This window comes from Prinia subflava, chromosome 2 (assembly GCF_021018805.1).
Source record: "Prinia subflava isolate CZ2003 ecotype Zambia chromosome 2, Cam_Psub_1.2, whole genome shotgun sequence".
Lineage (NCBI taxonomy): Eukaryota > Metazoa > Chordata > Aves > Passeriformes > Cisticolidae > Prinia > Prinia subflava.
Window position 1 is genome coordinate 33,729,017 of NC_086248.1, and position 13,715 is coordinate 33,742,731.

The window sequence follows — 13,715 nt, forward strand, 5'->3', positions numbered from 1 at the left end:
TGGATTAATTGAAAAACATTAATTTATAATGTCTGAAAGTGTAGCTGAAAGTATGATCCAAAACTATGACACAGCATAATTAAAACTCATCTGTTACCAATGTTTTTAAATAAAAAACAGGTAGAGAAGTATGAACACCAGTCTTGTATGTTTTGCTAATGCCATTCTGGGATGAGTTTTAAAACTTTAGCCTTGGTTCTGCATTAATATCTTATGCTGTTTATCAGCATAAGGATACTTCCAGTTCTTTGAAGCCTTAGAGAGCAGGAGAGGAAAAACCAGAATTATGATCATGTTATTAACCTTATGAAACTGCTATAAAAGAAATTTGTATGAATTGCCTGACAAATATTACATAGTTCTAAAAATCGTGGTTAAAGCTAAACAATACTCTGACAATGATATTTGTTAAAGTACAGTGAAATCAGTCAAACCTGTTATGTCCAGAGAAGATTTTTTAAGGTATGTGCTTTTTGATAGTCATCTTAATATTTACTGAATTTATGACCAAAATTGTTGATCCAGGAAGGCACAAGCATCACAGAGTACAATGATATACATCTTAAAATTCAATACCTTTCATCCAGGAAAATATAAGTCTGGGAAAGAAATGGTATAATCTGCCATTGACATAATTTTTCATATTCTTTTTCTCTAATAACAAGAACTGAAATCACGATCTATAGAAATCAAAGTCTTACTAAACTCTAGTTTAGGGCCAAACAATTTCATGTACAGCCTCTCTCTCTGTATGATATAGTTTTTGTGGCTTAGTAATCATATTCGCATCTCCCTATTAAAAAAGATACTTTCTTCTTGCTGCTATGATAAAAAAAACAGTACAAACAAGGAATTGGACATTCAGGGAAAACAATAAACCAACTGTGCAAGGCACTACAGCATCACGAAGCAAAAACAAGAAAGAGAAAAGAAGTGGAAATATGTGTTCACAAAATATGTTTTGCATGTGTGGTTAATTGTAACAGAGGAAGGAAAAGTTTTTTGACTCAAATAACTGAAGAATATTTTGAAAAAGAAAATATCTCACAAGCACAAGGTAAGAAATTCCAATAGTGCAGATAAGGAGGGTCTTCAGCATGAAGTTTCTTCATGTAAAGTGAAATTTCATATTAGTTGCTTATAAGAAGTCACATCAGTTCCATGATCCTACCAATGTGCAGAAGATCAGTGTATAAAGACAGATAGCTAAATCTATAATCAAATACAGTGTATATGAGTGTGCTTACGTGATGGCAACACTGAAGCAATCATGAGGACTCCTGAAAGTGAAATTAAATTGTAAATAAAAGCCCATATAAAATACTAGTAACACATGTCATTCCCTGCAACTGTCCTGACAGTTTACCATTTTCCCCACTTGACATTATAATTTGCTGAAGCAGAACATAAAGCTCTGAAAATTCTAAACATATGCACCAAGAAGCAGAAGCAGCCAAGAACCAAGTCCCTATCAATAGGTAAACTTTGAGCAGAAAAGCACACTTCTCCCTGTTTTCAACCTTTCAACATGCTTATCTGGAAATGGACTTTCTCCCCTCCCTGTTTGCTAGTCTCCCCCTTCCTCCCCACCCAGGAGCTAGAAGAGTCTTGCTGATTCCTAGGTGCTGCTTTTTTCTTGTTCAGTGCCTACAAAGCTGATCTCCCATCCTGAAAGAAGCCAGCTGCACAGCAAGGAAGGCAAAAAAGTCCACTTAACCCAAGTGCATAGGGAGCATAACAAAGCACCATGTGGCTCCTGTGGGTCTCTGCTGTAAGGGTAAGTTTGTTTGCCTTCACTAATTCACCAGCCAGCATATGGCTACACTGCTGTCCTGAGGGCAGGCTGGGAGGGCATTAGCCAAGAGGGTGAGAGCTCTGTACAAAGCAGCATAAAGAACTTCTCTCTCTGACTTCTGTCATTTCTAAGAGAAAAGGTCAAAATATTTTTTTTTCTTAATTTCCCCTATGAAATTTTTGCCTAGATGTGAGAAGACCAGAGCAGCAGCACTGATCTTCCACCTGCCCTACAGGGCAAAGGTGCTGGAGTTCTAAGCTTGCTGAAAAATTGCAGCTTAGCTCTAAGGCTTCTGACATTACGTTAACAACAGCATACTTAATGGCTCACCCTTGAAAGAACTGAACATCCCAAGTATAAATTAATCCACTAGGGGATTTCAGAAAGATCAGGAGAAACAAAGGTTTGTTGCTGTTATCAAGGTAGTCAGACTTGCCAATCATGATGTCATTATCAAAAAGCTAGATAGGCCAACAGCCAGTTTACTAGTACCTCATGCTAGAAGAATAAATCTCACTTGTATACCATGAAGCTGAATAACATTTCCCTTGCCAAAACAGCTAGTGTTCAGGAATCACTAAAACACTAATACCTGAAAAGTTAAGCATACATCCAACCTCCAAAAAGAAATGTTCCAACATCCTGCAAGAAATCTTCCCTTGCCAAACACAGGCAGATGCCTGGGATTAAAGACTCAAGGTTTCCAGCCCCACCTTCACAATGGCCTCTGTGCCTCATCTTGAGGAAATCCCACAGCCACTCGCTTCTTTTGCTTGAAGCAGGTAAATTCTATCCCAAGATTCACAGAGTTCTAAGGGGAATCATTTGGTTGTCTCTGTAGCAGTGTTTTGTGCTCTGGCATAAGAGTCAAGAGAGAGATTTAAATCAGGCTGCTGTGATTTATGAGCAGTATTCCCTGTTTTAGTGTTCCCTCTGAAGCACTCCAAACCATGCACCCCTTTCAGTCCCCCTGTGGCAGGATAGAGGAGAGAACTGGAGGCACGAAGGGTAAAGATCACAGATTGAGATAAGAACAATTTACTGGAAAGAGCAATGGAATAAGACAAACAAACAGTAACAGCAATAATATCAATAACAGAGGGAACTGGTACTAGCTGACTGCTCTCTTCATGCCACACTTACTCAACCAGAAGAGATCTCATCCCCAGAAAATGGCATGAGGTGGTATAGAATGACCTCCAGGTCCTGGCCACGTCCCCTCCTGGCTACTGCAAAAACTAACCTTATCCTGGCCAGAACCAGGACAGACCTTTATGTGAACCTGTAACTTATGCATCCAGAAGAGAAAGGATGGCAAAACCAGCTCAGCCTCTCTCAAAGTGAAACCCATCCTCCTCCCCTCAACACATCTGGGTAATGAAAGGGTTGACTCCTGCTCCCAGTCAGCACAATTATGTAACATAGCTGTCCTTTAGTCAATGCAGTTTTAGATTACCCTCTCTAGTTGGCAACATCATTACATTTATCTTTCCACTTATCAACCAAATATCTAAACTTCAAACAGCATATCCTTTCTAGTTGAGTAACAGAATAAACAGCATCATTATATGAAGGCAATTAAGCAAACATTGCACAATATCAGTACCTGAGGTTGTCAGTCTACCGGATACCTCATACTGTCCCAGCTAACCTAACTGAAACTTGAAATAATTAGGAAATAGAATGAAAGTGACTCCTGAGTAGTAGACCAGAACAAGCAAGAAGCAACTCTAGGTGGGTACAAAATGGGGACTGAGGATGTTGTGGGTCCATGTCAATGATAGATGGAAGAGGCTGGGAGAGAATGTCACACAGGCAGGGAGCACATGTCATCGCTGCCAAGTCTTCCTGTGATTTTGGCAAAGGCTACCTTGGGGTTAGGTTTTCTGGTTTAAAAAATTGCTCCATGAGCAATATCCATTTTTCTTTTGACTTTTCTATGTTCCACCCTTATGCAGGCAAAAAATTTGGAGCCCTGAGCAAAAAAGGAATCAAATTATATATTGTTGTATCTTTTGAAGCAAAATGTTTAGGAAGATTGTCAAGGAACCTAACTCTGGGTTTTATGTCAGTCAGGGCTCGGCTATCATAAAGAACTGAGAAAAAAAATTAAGTACAAGAAGGGAGAGATTACAGGAAAGGCAGAATGAAGGACAAAGAACACTTTCATATATGAAGAGATGGTAGAAAAGGGTGCTTTATTTATCAGACAAAGAGTTAGGAAGATGTCCTCTTAACAGGAACAGAGAATAGGCACATCATATAGGATAAGATGGAAATACTCAGCCCAAAGGAGTGCTGTACACACCTGAGAGTCAAGTATTAACTAAGGCTGAATTACAACCTAGGGAGACAAACAAAAAAAGCCTGATTGTACCAGTATATATGTACCAGCATATATAAAGGGAAAGATACCTAGAATTTACATAAGTGAATGCACAGAAACCTAATTGATTCCTTAATCAAATACTTATATCAAGCATGTCTAAAATTCTTTGGTTTGTTTCTTGTTCTTTGCCTATGCCTACATTCTGCTTTTCAGTTTTGCTGAATCTTACTTTGAATGCAAGAGAGTGAAAGGTTTGCCATTTATTTCTGTTAAATGTCTTGTGATGGGAACAGACTTTCTCTATATCAGCCAGCTTAAATATTTCTCTCCGTTACATTTGTCCTTGCCAACAGAACAGGTTAAAATAGAATGATTTTTCATCTCTTCCTTTCCCGATATTGAAATTCTGAAAATATTCAGGCCGTTGCAATTCCTAATTACCTCCTTTTATCTCCTTAGATTACTCATCTGGTACTTTTTGCAATCCATTTCCTTCAAATGCCACAAGTAATTAGGTGTCCCTATGGAGTTATTTACCTGTGATTTTTGCCATTTTTTACCAAACCATATCCATTACAACTGCATTGCCCTCTCCAGGTTTTCTGCAAATTTTCTTGCTAGAAGAGTGCCTAGAAGCAGCATTCTAGGAACAATGGAGAGTGAGCTGGCATAGTAACACCTTACTTTTCTAGGTCCCACTCAGTTTCCTGAGCTCTCATCCAAAAGGCACATCTCCCAGCGCATCTCCCAGGGGTGCCTCCCTGCACTCTTCTCCTTTGCATCTTCTCAGCCAGTGCCCTTCAGCTGTGATGCAAGAGAAAATAAGACCATAAATTGGTCTAAATTGGGATAAATTGATCTGCTTGGGATAATTTAACCCAATTGTAGACAAAGCCTTTTCAGCAGGCTTGGTGTCAAAGCAGCGATAGTTTTGCATTTGCTGTTGTGCTGCACTACTCACAGCACGTGATTTCTTTTCCAGAAATTTGGACCTGCCTGGATGCCAAGTCCCAGTCTCTGAGATGGATGGGTATTGCTCTTCCTCCCCAGCTGGGGTCAGCTCCTTGTAGCAGGACTTACCCCACACTCCCAGGTGTACATGGGGTGTGACAACACATCTGTGTCCCCGATATGTGCAAGGAGTGAGCTCATCACCTTCAGTCATCCTTGTGGGCCCCCACCGCGCCCTTCTGCCCCCACTGATGGCTCTCCAGCCACAGCTCATGCCATGCTGCCTTTTCTGGAAGGCCCTCTCTGCCTTCTGCCAGTCTAGGAATGTCTTTTGGGTCACATCTTTTAATCAGTCTGGATGAACGTTGTTGGTGTAAGGTTGCTACTGCTCACAAACCGTGAGACTTTAACGTGTACCAAATGTTCCTGCAATATGGCTGGATCACTCTATATTAGCATAAAAAATACACACTGCAAACACATCCAGCTGCTTTTAACATCAAAAGGAAGTTTTCCACTGATTTTTATAAGAGCTGAATTGAGGCCTTGTGACCCTGCTACAGTGAAGTATTTACACACATGCCAGACCCTAAGTATGTGAAGAAGCCCCATGAATTCAATATGCTTCTCAGATGCTTAAACACTTCAGTCAAGGACTCAATGTTTATTTTAGGCTGCTGTAACTGGGCCCTGTTATATAAAATAAAATCCATGTGAGAATTCCTTTGTTCCTATGAAAGCAGGAATAGGCCTTTACATTAGTATAGATACATACATATAATGTGCCTTTTTATATACATATGCACACATATTTACATGCATATATTGACATCTTTTCTGCTCTTCATATTCCTAAAAGTAAAGGTTTTATCCCATTCATAAAATTAATTGCAAAATGTAGCATTTGAGTTCACATTTTTTTACAGTGGAAAAAAAATCCATTTAAATATCCTTCTCCCGGTGCTGATGGATGCTCTCCAGCCCAGGAAACTATCACACAATAGATAAATCAAAAACCTTAACCTGAGACAGAGAAATACTTGCCTTGGAAATATATACACAAAAACTCACAACAGCAAAAGAAAAAAAGAGTTGGACAACATGGTGAAAGATTTACCTGAGACCATCAAAAGGAAGAATCATTTCCTTTCCTGCTTAGGGCAATGTTTATTTAGATTAAAATGTAAAAGGTGCAGTGGAAATAAACATCCTCATTATTGTCCATAGAACCTTCAAATAGTCCTTCCTCTTATAATGGCATTCAGGGGACATTTTAGATCTTCTCTCTCCATTCCTTTTTCCTCCTTTATATCTTTACATTTTTTTTTGTTTGTTTGATTTGGTTTTTTAATATATAATATGCAGGATTCAGCCTTAAAATTCCCTACTTAAATTAAGTGAATTCATGCATATATATGCTGAGCAGCTGAAATCACATGTGACTCAGATAGGGGCAATGCAGCATTTCAACTGCAAATTTTCCAAAAATTAAATGAGAAAAATGAGATTTTACCTTGGGGTGAAGGCTGGAAGACTAACACTGGAAGAGACAGAAACAGTATGTCCCCAGTTCTTCTGTCTCTGATGGAAAAGATCAAATTCTTGTATTGCTTTACAGAAGAACAGATTCCTCCAGATTCACTGTAAATCACTTAAAGCAGTATAGAAACAGGTGGTTAGGTAAATACAATTTTCTCTTTACTAGCAAGTTGTTTATGCACTATTATTATTTGATTCTCCACAGTTCATAAATAAAATTAAATCAATAACATCTGTGAACATCACTGCCCTTCCGCTCCTCTGAAACACCCCATAACCTTCCGTAACTTTCTTTATTGCTATTGAGTCTCATGTCAGGCTATCTTGAAACTCCTAATCCAACAGGAAATATTGTCTGGGCTACAAACACTTGGGGAGTTTTCATAGTGGCAGGCAGGCAGGGAGAGGACATAACACTCAAATTCAGGAGTATTAAGAGGATTATGATAACTGTTGGACTTTGAGGGGCTTCTTTGGAGTCCTTTTTCTCCTTCAAGTGCAAAACACCTGGGAAGGCAGCCAGCCAGCTGAGACAAGCCCTGGACATTTCAGATCATCAAAAAAGAGCAACAGTCTATCCTGCTACATCCTCTGTTAGAACCCCCCAGGGGTTTACTTCCCATGCAAGTGGTCTGTGGATAATGTGAAGTCAAGAAGAGCAGCTGTGTCAGGACCTGAGAGTTTCATCAGTGGCAAAGCCACTTCTGTACCCTCAGTGACTGGAGAGGTAATCACCACAGCAGTCCAAGAGCTACTCCAGTACTCCATCTGTGCAGTGCCATGTGTCATCTGGAACTAAAGAAGCACAAAATGATTTCCAGAAGGTGGCTGGCAGAGGCAAAGGCTGATAGGGAGACACTGCTGTGGCTGGTGAGGTCTTGTAGTTTGGCTTAACAGATACACTGCAACACAGGTTGTGTTACACCATTGTCCTCATGGCTCTGCTGGGACTGTGACTTCTTAAAAGACAAATATAATTTTTTTTTCCTCTTTTCTCCATATAAAGTCTCTGAAATGAGAGGGATATTGTCACTGTTCTGCATGCCCTGTGTTCAGCAAGAGGACATGTTTGATGATAACAAGGTAGGTAAAAGTGGAAGACTGAATAAGATAAAGGAAGCCAACTTTGTTACCATTTCACTCATATCAGTGGTTGGGATCAGTGTCTGTGGTGGAACGGGACATCAGCCATGTTCAGGTGCTGTCTAGGAGAGGGGTGGTTAGGGGCTGCCAGAAAGCAAATTAACAGCTAACGGCTGATGTAAAATTTTGTTCTTGAGCTCATTCCTTGGCTCCTCCTGGACATACAAAGCTATTTTCCCTCTCTCCACTGAAGGGAAAAGCTATTTTCCTTATTGCTATTAGTTTTCACGCCTTTATATACCAGGTATTTATTTACAGACCAAAGTTCATTTATGGAGTAGACGTGGTAATGAACTAGATCTACAGTCCGCTCTCTGGATGATGCAAAAATTTATGATGTTAATGGTCAAATTTTTTCCCAAATTTTATTAATTCCTCTGTGAGAGATCACAGGGAGCCTTTTACATCCTTTTACACATATAATCTCTTTTTCCTGGGTCATTATGTTCTCACTTTTCACAGGAGAATCAACAGCCATAAATCAAACTCATCCTACACAGTTACACACCTCCATCTCTGAATCTGAACATGGAACTCAACACACAAAAAAGTAATATGAAGTCAATTTGCATGCAATCTGGATAGATTTGATCAGTTCTAGTTGAATCTTCCCAGAGCTACGCTGTAGCAGTGGTACATCAGACACAAGCATGCATAGGATACAAAGGTCAGAGAGTTTTCAGTAAGGGACTGTGCTGTCCACAGTAAATTTGGAACAAGACAAAATGGCTGAAGAATAAACACAGGCAGTGTACACCCGGGCAAAGGCAAGCCCAACACTGAGAGCAATTTAAAATAACCTCTGCTTCTTTGTCCTCAGTCCACTGGAAGCACAGATGTGTAAAGTTCTATTATGAGAGACTAATGAAGTAGCTCCCCGGGCTTCAGTTCTCATTTCCCAGATGAAAACTAGTATTTGTGAAGCCTGCACTAGTCAGGCTTTGTGAATGTTAACATACAAAAGATGGGTGTATTCCAGACATTTTTCTTGTCTTGAATGACTTCAGGATCCAGTGCTCCATGTGTAACCCTGCAGCCATATCCATTTTCAGCAGCATTTTCCAAACTCACAAATTACTATTTATCCCTTCAAAAGCATTTAAGCTTTGCATATTTGCCTCCTCCTTTATTCTAAGGAAGTTTGAATACTTAATTACAGTGATCTAATTTGGCTAAAGAAGCTCACAAATGCTCTTCTTTCTTTTTATCTGTGCAGTTTCTGTGTGTCTAATGATTTTGAGCATATGCTTCAAAGATGCTCAGGGAATGTAGTGTCCAGATCCATAAAACATGATACAGAAAATCTAGTCTATTTTCAGCAAGCTTAAATCAGTTTTGCAGAGATGTGCTAGAGATTTCTAGTGGTTAGGAAATGAAAGAAGGCAAAAACAAATTATTGTCCGTGTCAAAATTATTCATTTCACTTGATAATTATCATGGACAGATGCTGTATTTAGTTATCTATATCCAGTGATGTGTTAATCCTTGTTTTTCTAGCCCTTTGTTTTTTTCAACAAACACATAGACCTTCTGAAACAAGAAAACGGATCACATCTCTAAAATCTCAGTTTTGTTGGAAAGTTCAGAAAATAGATAAAAAACCTGAAGCCATGGGCTTATTTCTTCTAAACAAAGTAATTATCACAGAACATTCAGATTATTTTTCATGCCCCTCTTCTTTCTTACTTGCATACTACCTCCCACACCCACCTCCTGGCAAGTCAACAAGCTCTGAGCAGTCAGTCTCCACTTTCGTGACTCAGTCTCAGAGCATTAAAGCCTTAAGCTTGGCAGGTGTCCAGGATGAAGAAATATTAACAAATCTCCCACAAAGAGCACTCTAATCATAGCAAGCACTGAAGCCTTGAACATAATATTTCCTCCATGTATAGGATTTCCAATTTGCTTAATGGTCTCTCAAACTTTGCAGTATGATATTGCAAATGTTCTTTTATAAACTCCAAGTCCTTCCCAAACACATAACCCGCATGCATATTACATAAAGAAAAAATGTCTTTTCTCTTTTGGCTTCTGCCGAGAAATCTTCTTCCAAGTCATCATTTATTGGAAAATAAAAAAGAAATACCATGTTCAAGTTATCTTTCAAAGATGCCTCATTTTGTAATTCCCATTGCAACAACAGAGGCACATACTTCCATGAAACATTGTTGTTTATCTCTTTTTGGATGACCTCATTGAAGGTTATTTGGAAGAAGATGGAAATGCAGACTGATTTATTGGTAGCTGGAGTGTAAATTTCACACAAAAGTTCAAATGGCAGATTCTATAACTACAGCTAAAGGGTCTCAATTTTTGTTGTGAGTAATTTCCAAAAGTCAATGTTCTGTTGTCTGCCCCACATCACACACTCAGCTCTCCTGCTTTCTTTTAGGATATGAAAAGACACTTTTTCCAGATAACTACATTCAGGGCAAGGATTTTTACAAATAAATGCAACTGCACCCATTTTTTTCATAGCTAAGGGGTATGAACAACATCCACCTAAATCAAATTTTACTGCATTATCTATATTTAGGCTCTGGTAGAACTGTAGCAAGTACTCTGAATATTTCTTATCTAAGGCCTTTAAATTTATTTCTATGAATAATTACAATTTAGTTACCAGGGAAACGCGTATTATAGCAGACATTCTCCTTATTCATTGGCATAGTTATGTCTGCCACTTTACAGACAAAATGTATCTAAATGTAGAACTGCATTAAACAGTAATTTCAGAGGACTTTTCAACAGATATTTTTTCCTAAAAGAAAAATATTTTTCTAAAACTTGTTTTTAAAAGTTCCCCTGTTGACACTACTGAAACTCATAAATTGTTCACTGATTTGGGACATTATTTGTTCTTTGAGCATTTTTCTTTGGTAGAAATCTATTCTATACTGTGAATTAGCATTTTGTAACATGAGTGTCATTAGTCTTCTAGAAGAGGCAGGCTATTGAAGGCTGAAGTGTCAGAAGAAATACAAAGGTGCAAAAAGAAAGCAAAGCAATACAATAATTTATGCAGTGTATAAAATCAAGTCACTACAAAAGAGTGCAGTTCTCCCTCTCATAAGGATGCATGCTAGTCAAAAAGCACACATCAACCCTACCTAGCTGGATTTGTTTTAAGAAAGCAAGGACTACGGCCAGCTCTGGAGGATCATGAGAGAATTCAAACTCTTTCAGTAAGGAGGACTTCGGCGTATTCAAAGCATGTGAGGTGGGGAACACTTGCTATGTCAGCTAGTATTAATGGAGAGAGGAAGACTTATGCTTCAGTTATTTATGTGTTATAAAAGGTTCCAGCTGTGTTCTTCAAACAGTTGTGTGCTTAATTACATTAACAGAAAGTCCTTTCCACATTCCCCAGTTCAGGCAAACACATCCACGGCAATTCCACGCTATGCATGACGTTCTGCTGTCCCAGGCACAGTGTGAGCTACTGCGGTTCACCTTCAAGCTGGCAAAGCTTTACTCTTTACCTAAGTCAACACAGTTCTATATCTTACATTCTTCACATTTCCACACATTGCTCATGCTAAATATCTGGTTTTTCTTGTACCTCTTTTTTTTTTTTTACATCAATGAATATCAAAAATGCCTCTTTTAATTTTTACCATTTTTAAGCATGGAAAAATAGTGTCTAGAGCGCTTCATGCAGACATCTCCCTGAAATCTGACACAGTCATTAAAAAAGGGTACAATACACAATTCAGTAAATGTGGGAATAAAAAATTTTGGTGAGTCTTGAGTCATCAGTAACAAAATTAATGAATGAAATGTTCAAAACCCACAATTTCCAAATTCAAAACCAATGAGCAAATATTTCCCTTAAATGGTTCTGACTGGTTGCCAGTGGCCAATTCCCCACATCCTAGACGACAGACATAACTTCAAAATACAAATAATCCTCTTGGTAGAATTGGCATACATACTTCTAGTGGGGTAATAACATTCTACCATGACCAATGAGAAATAGAACTTTTCCTTTCATATAAAAATGAGGAGTGTTTTAATTTGAAAACAAAATTGTTGATTTGAAAATCCTATATCCAGCTTACATCTAAACATATTTAGATAAAACACATGTTCTTAGGAAGCAGAGCGTGGAGCTGGAGATGAAAGAACAATTAAAGAGCTAAGCAAAATTAAGCCCCTTGGTTATACTAATAAAAGAATGATAGTGATCATCTCCCCATCTAGTCTTAATAGCTGTCTTTCATAAATTTTCCATTAAAATCAAATTAAAGTTTGAGCATTGCCATTTCAATGAAATTCTTTGCAGCTGTGTTTCTCTCAGCCCAGTGTTAATATTAAGCATTTAGTGAATTTCTTTTAGAAGTTAATTCAATAGTGCTTGCCGTTATATAGCTACTATCTCATTTTCATTTAATCACAAAGATATTATCTTTCAGGATGAGACTGTTTCAAAAACTATAAAGATTGTTTTCTGAAGTTTAATAATACCCACTTTGCCATGAGCATTAATTTCAATGAATAGTCAATACTTTTTACATGATACTTTCTACATTCTACATCCTGACATTAAGTACCTAACTATTCATTTGCAAGACACCATAATCTTTTCATTGAGCACCTTTTGCTGCTTTATGTACCACTTTCAAAGTAACATAATTTATGAGCATCTGAGTATGATCTAGTCATAGCATTTAAAATAAAACATATTTCAAAATTGGTCAGATCATTCTTGAATTACATTTTCTGTAAATAATTTAATGTGACTAGTTCAATAAAGGGTTGAAATATTAGGGGGAAAAAATCCCTCACAGCTTGATTTAAGATACTTTTTATGTCAGCTCTGTCCATAAATAGTTCAAGATTGATTTTTCTCTTGAATAGTTCCTTCCAACAATGTGGAAATGGGAACCTAGGTTTCTTTTTTATCCTGACTATATACATGGATTTTGAAATTATTTTCTTTATCAAATAAGTTAAGGGAACACATGCAGAAACACTACATTTTACAATGTAACCTTTTCTCAGGTCTACCTTCATGGTCCCCCAAGTAAAGTATTAGATTGCCAGCAGTCCAGCCATAATTCACATGTAGTCCTTACCTCACTGGCTGAACTGCAGTGATGCCATGGAGAGAGACTGTGTTGTTAAAGAAAATGGAGAGGACATCCACGGCTTTTTGCTCCTCTCATAAAAGACACAGTTAGGTCAACCAGACACATTATTTTTTCCTTGATGTAGCTGTGCTGGCTGTTCTCTTTCACCATCTTGTTTTTCATGTGCCTGGAGATGACTTCTGGGATCATTTGCTCCACAACATTCTAGAGACTGAGGTGAGGCTGGCAGTTCCCTCAGTAGTCTTTTTTGCCCTTTTCTTTGGCTTCTTCTGAAGATAAGTGTGATACTTGACTTTTTTAGCCTCCCTCAATTGCTCTGACCTTTCAAAAAGGATAGTTAGCTCCCTCAGCAGTCTCCATGGATTTGTATAGGTCCAGTTCCCTTATTTGATCCTGAATGGGATCATTCTCTACTGTAGTCAGTATGCATTTCCCATAAACTTTGCAGAGATCTTAGAGGCCTTTCCAGGAAACAGACTTTGCCAGGAAAGAACAAGAGAAACACTGAGCACATCAGAATTTTTTAAGCCCTTTTTCATTAGATTGTCTTCCCATTCAATAGGGAAGTGTTTGTATACAAATCTGCAGGAGGGCTGGGACCCAAACAGAGACAGAACATCAACACAAGGCCACGAGAAAGTGTGAGAAATGATTCCTTAAAACCTTCCCTGAGACTTGAAAGCTTAACCTTATAGGCTTCTTTTAAAACATGACAGGGCAGCCATTTTAGTTTTGGTTGGGTTTTTTTTCTTCAACCAACAAGTCCATGGCTAACACACTAACATAGAATATGAGAACCCTGGGTCCTAGGCTGTGTTCAGTAGAAGGAGTTTAAGCCCTCCTGCTTCATGGCTGGCAGAGTGGT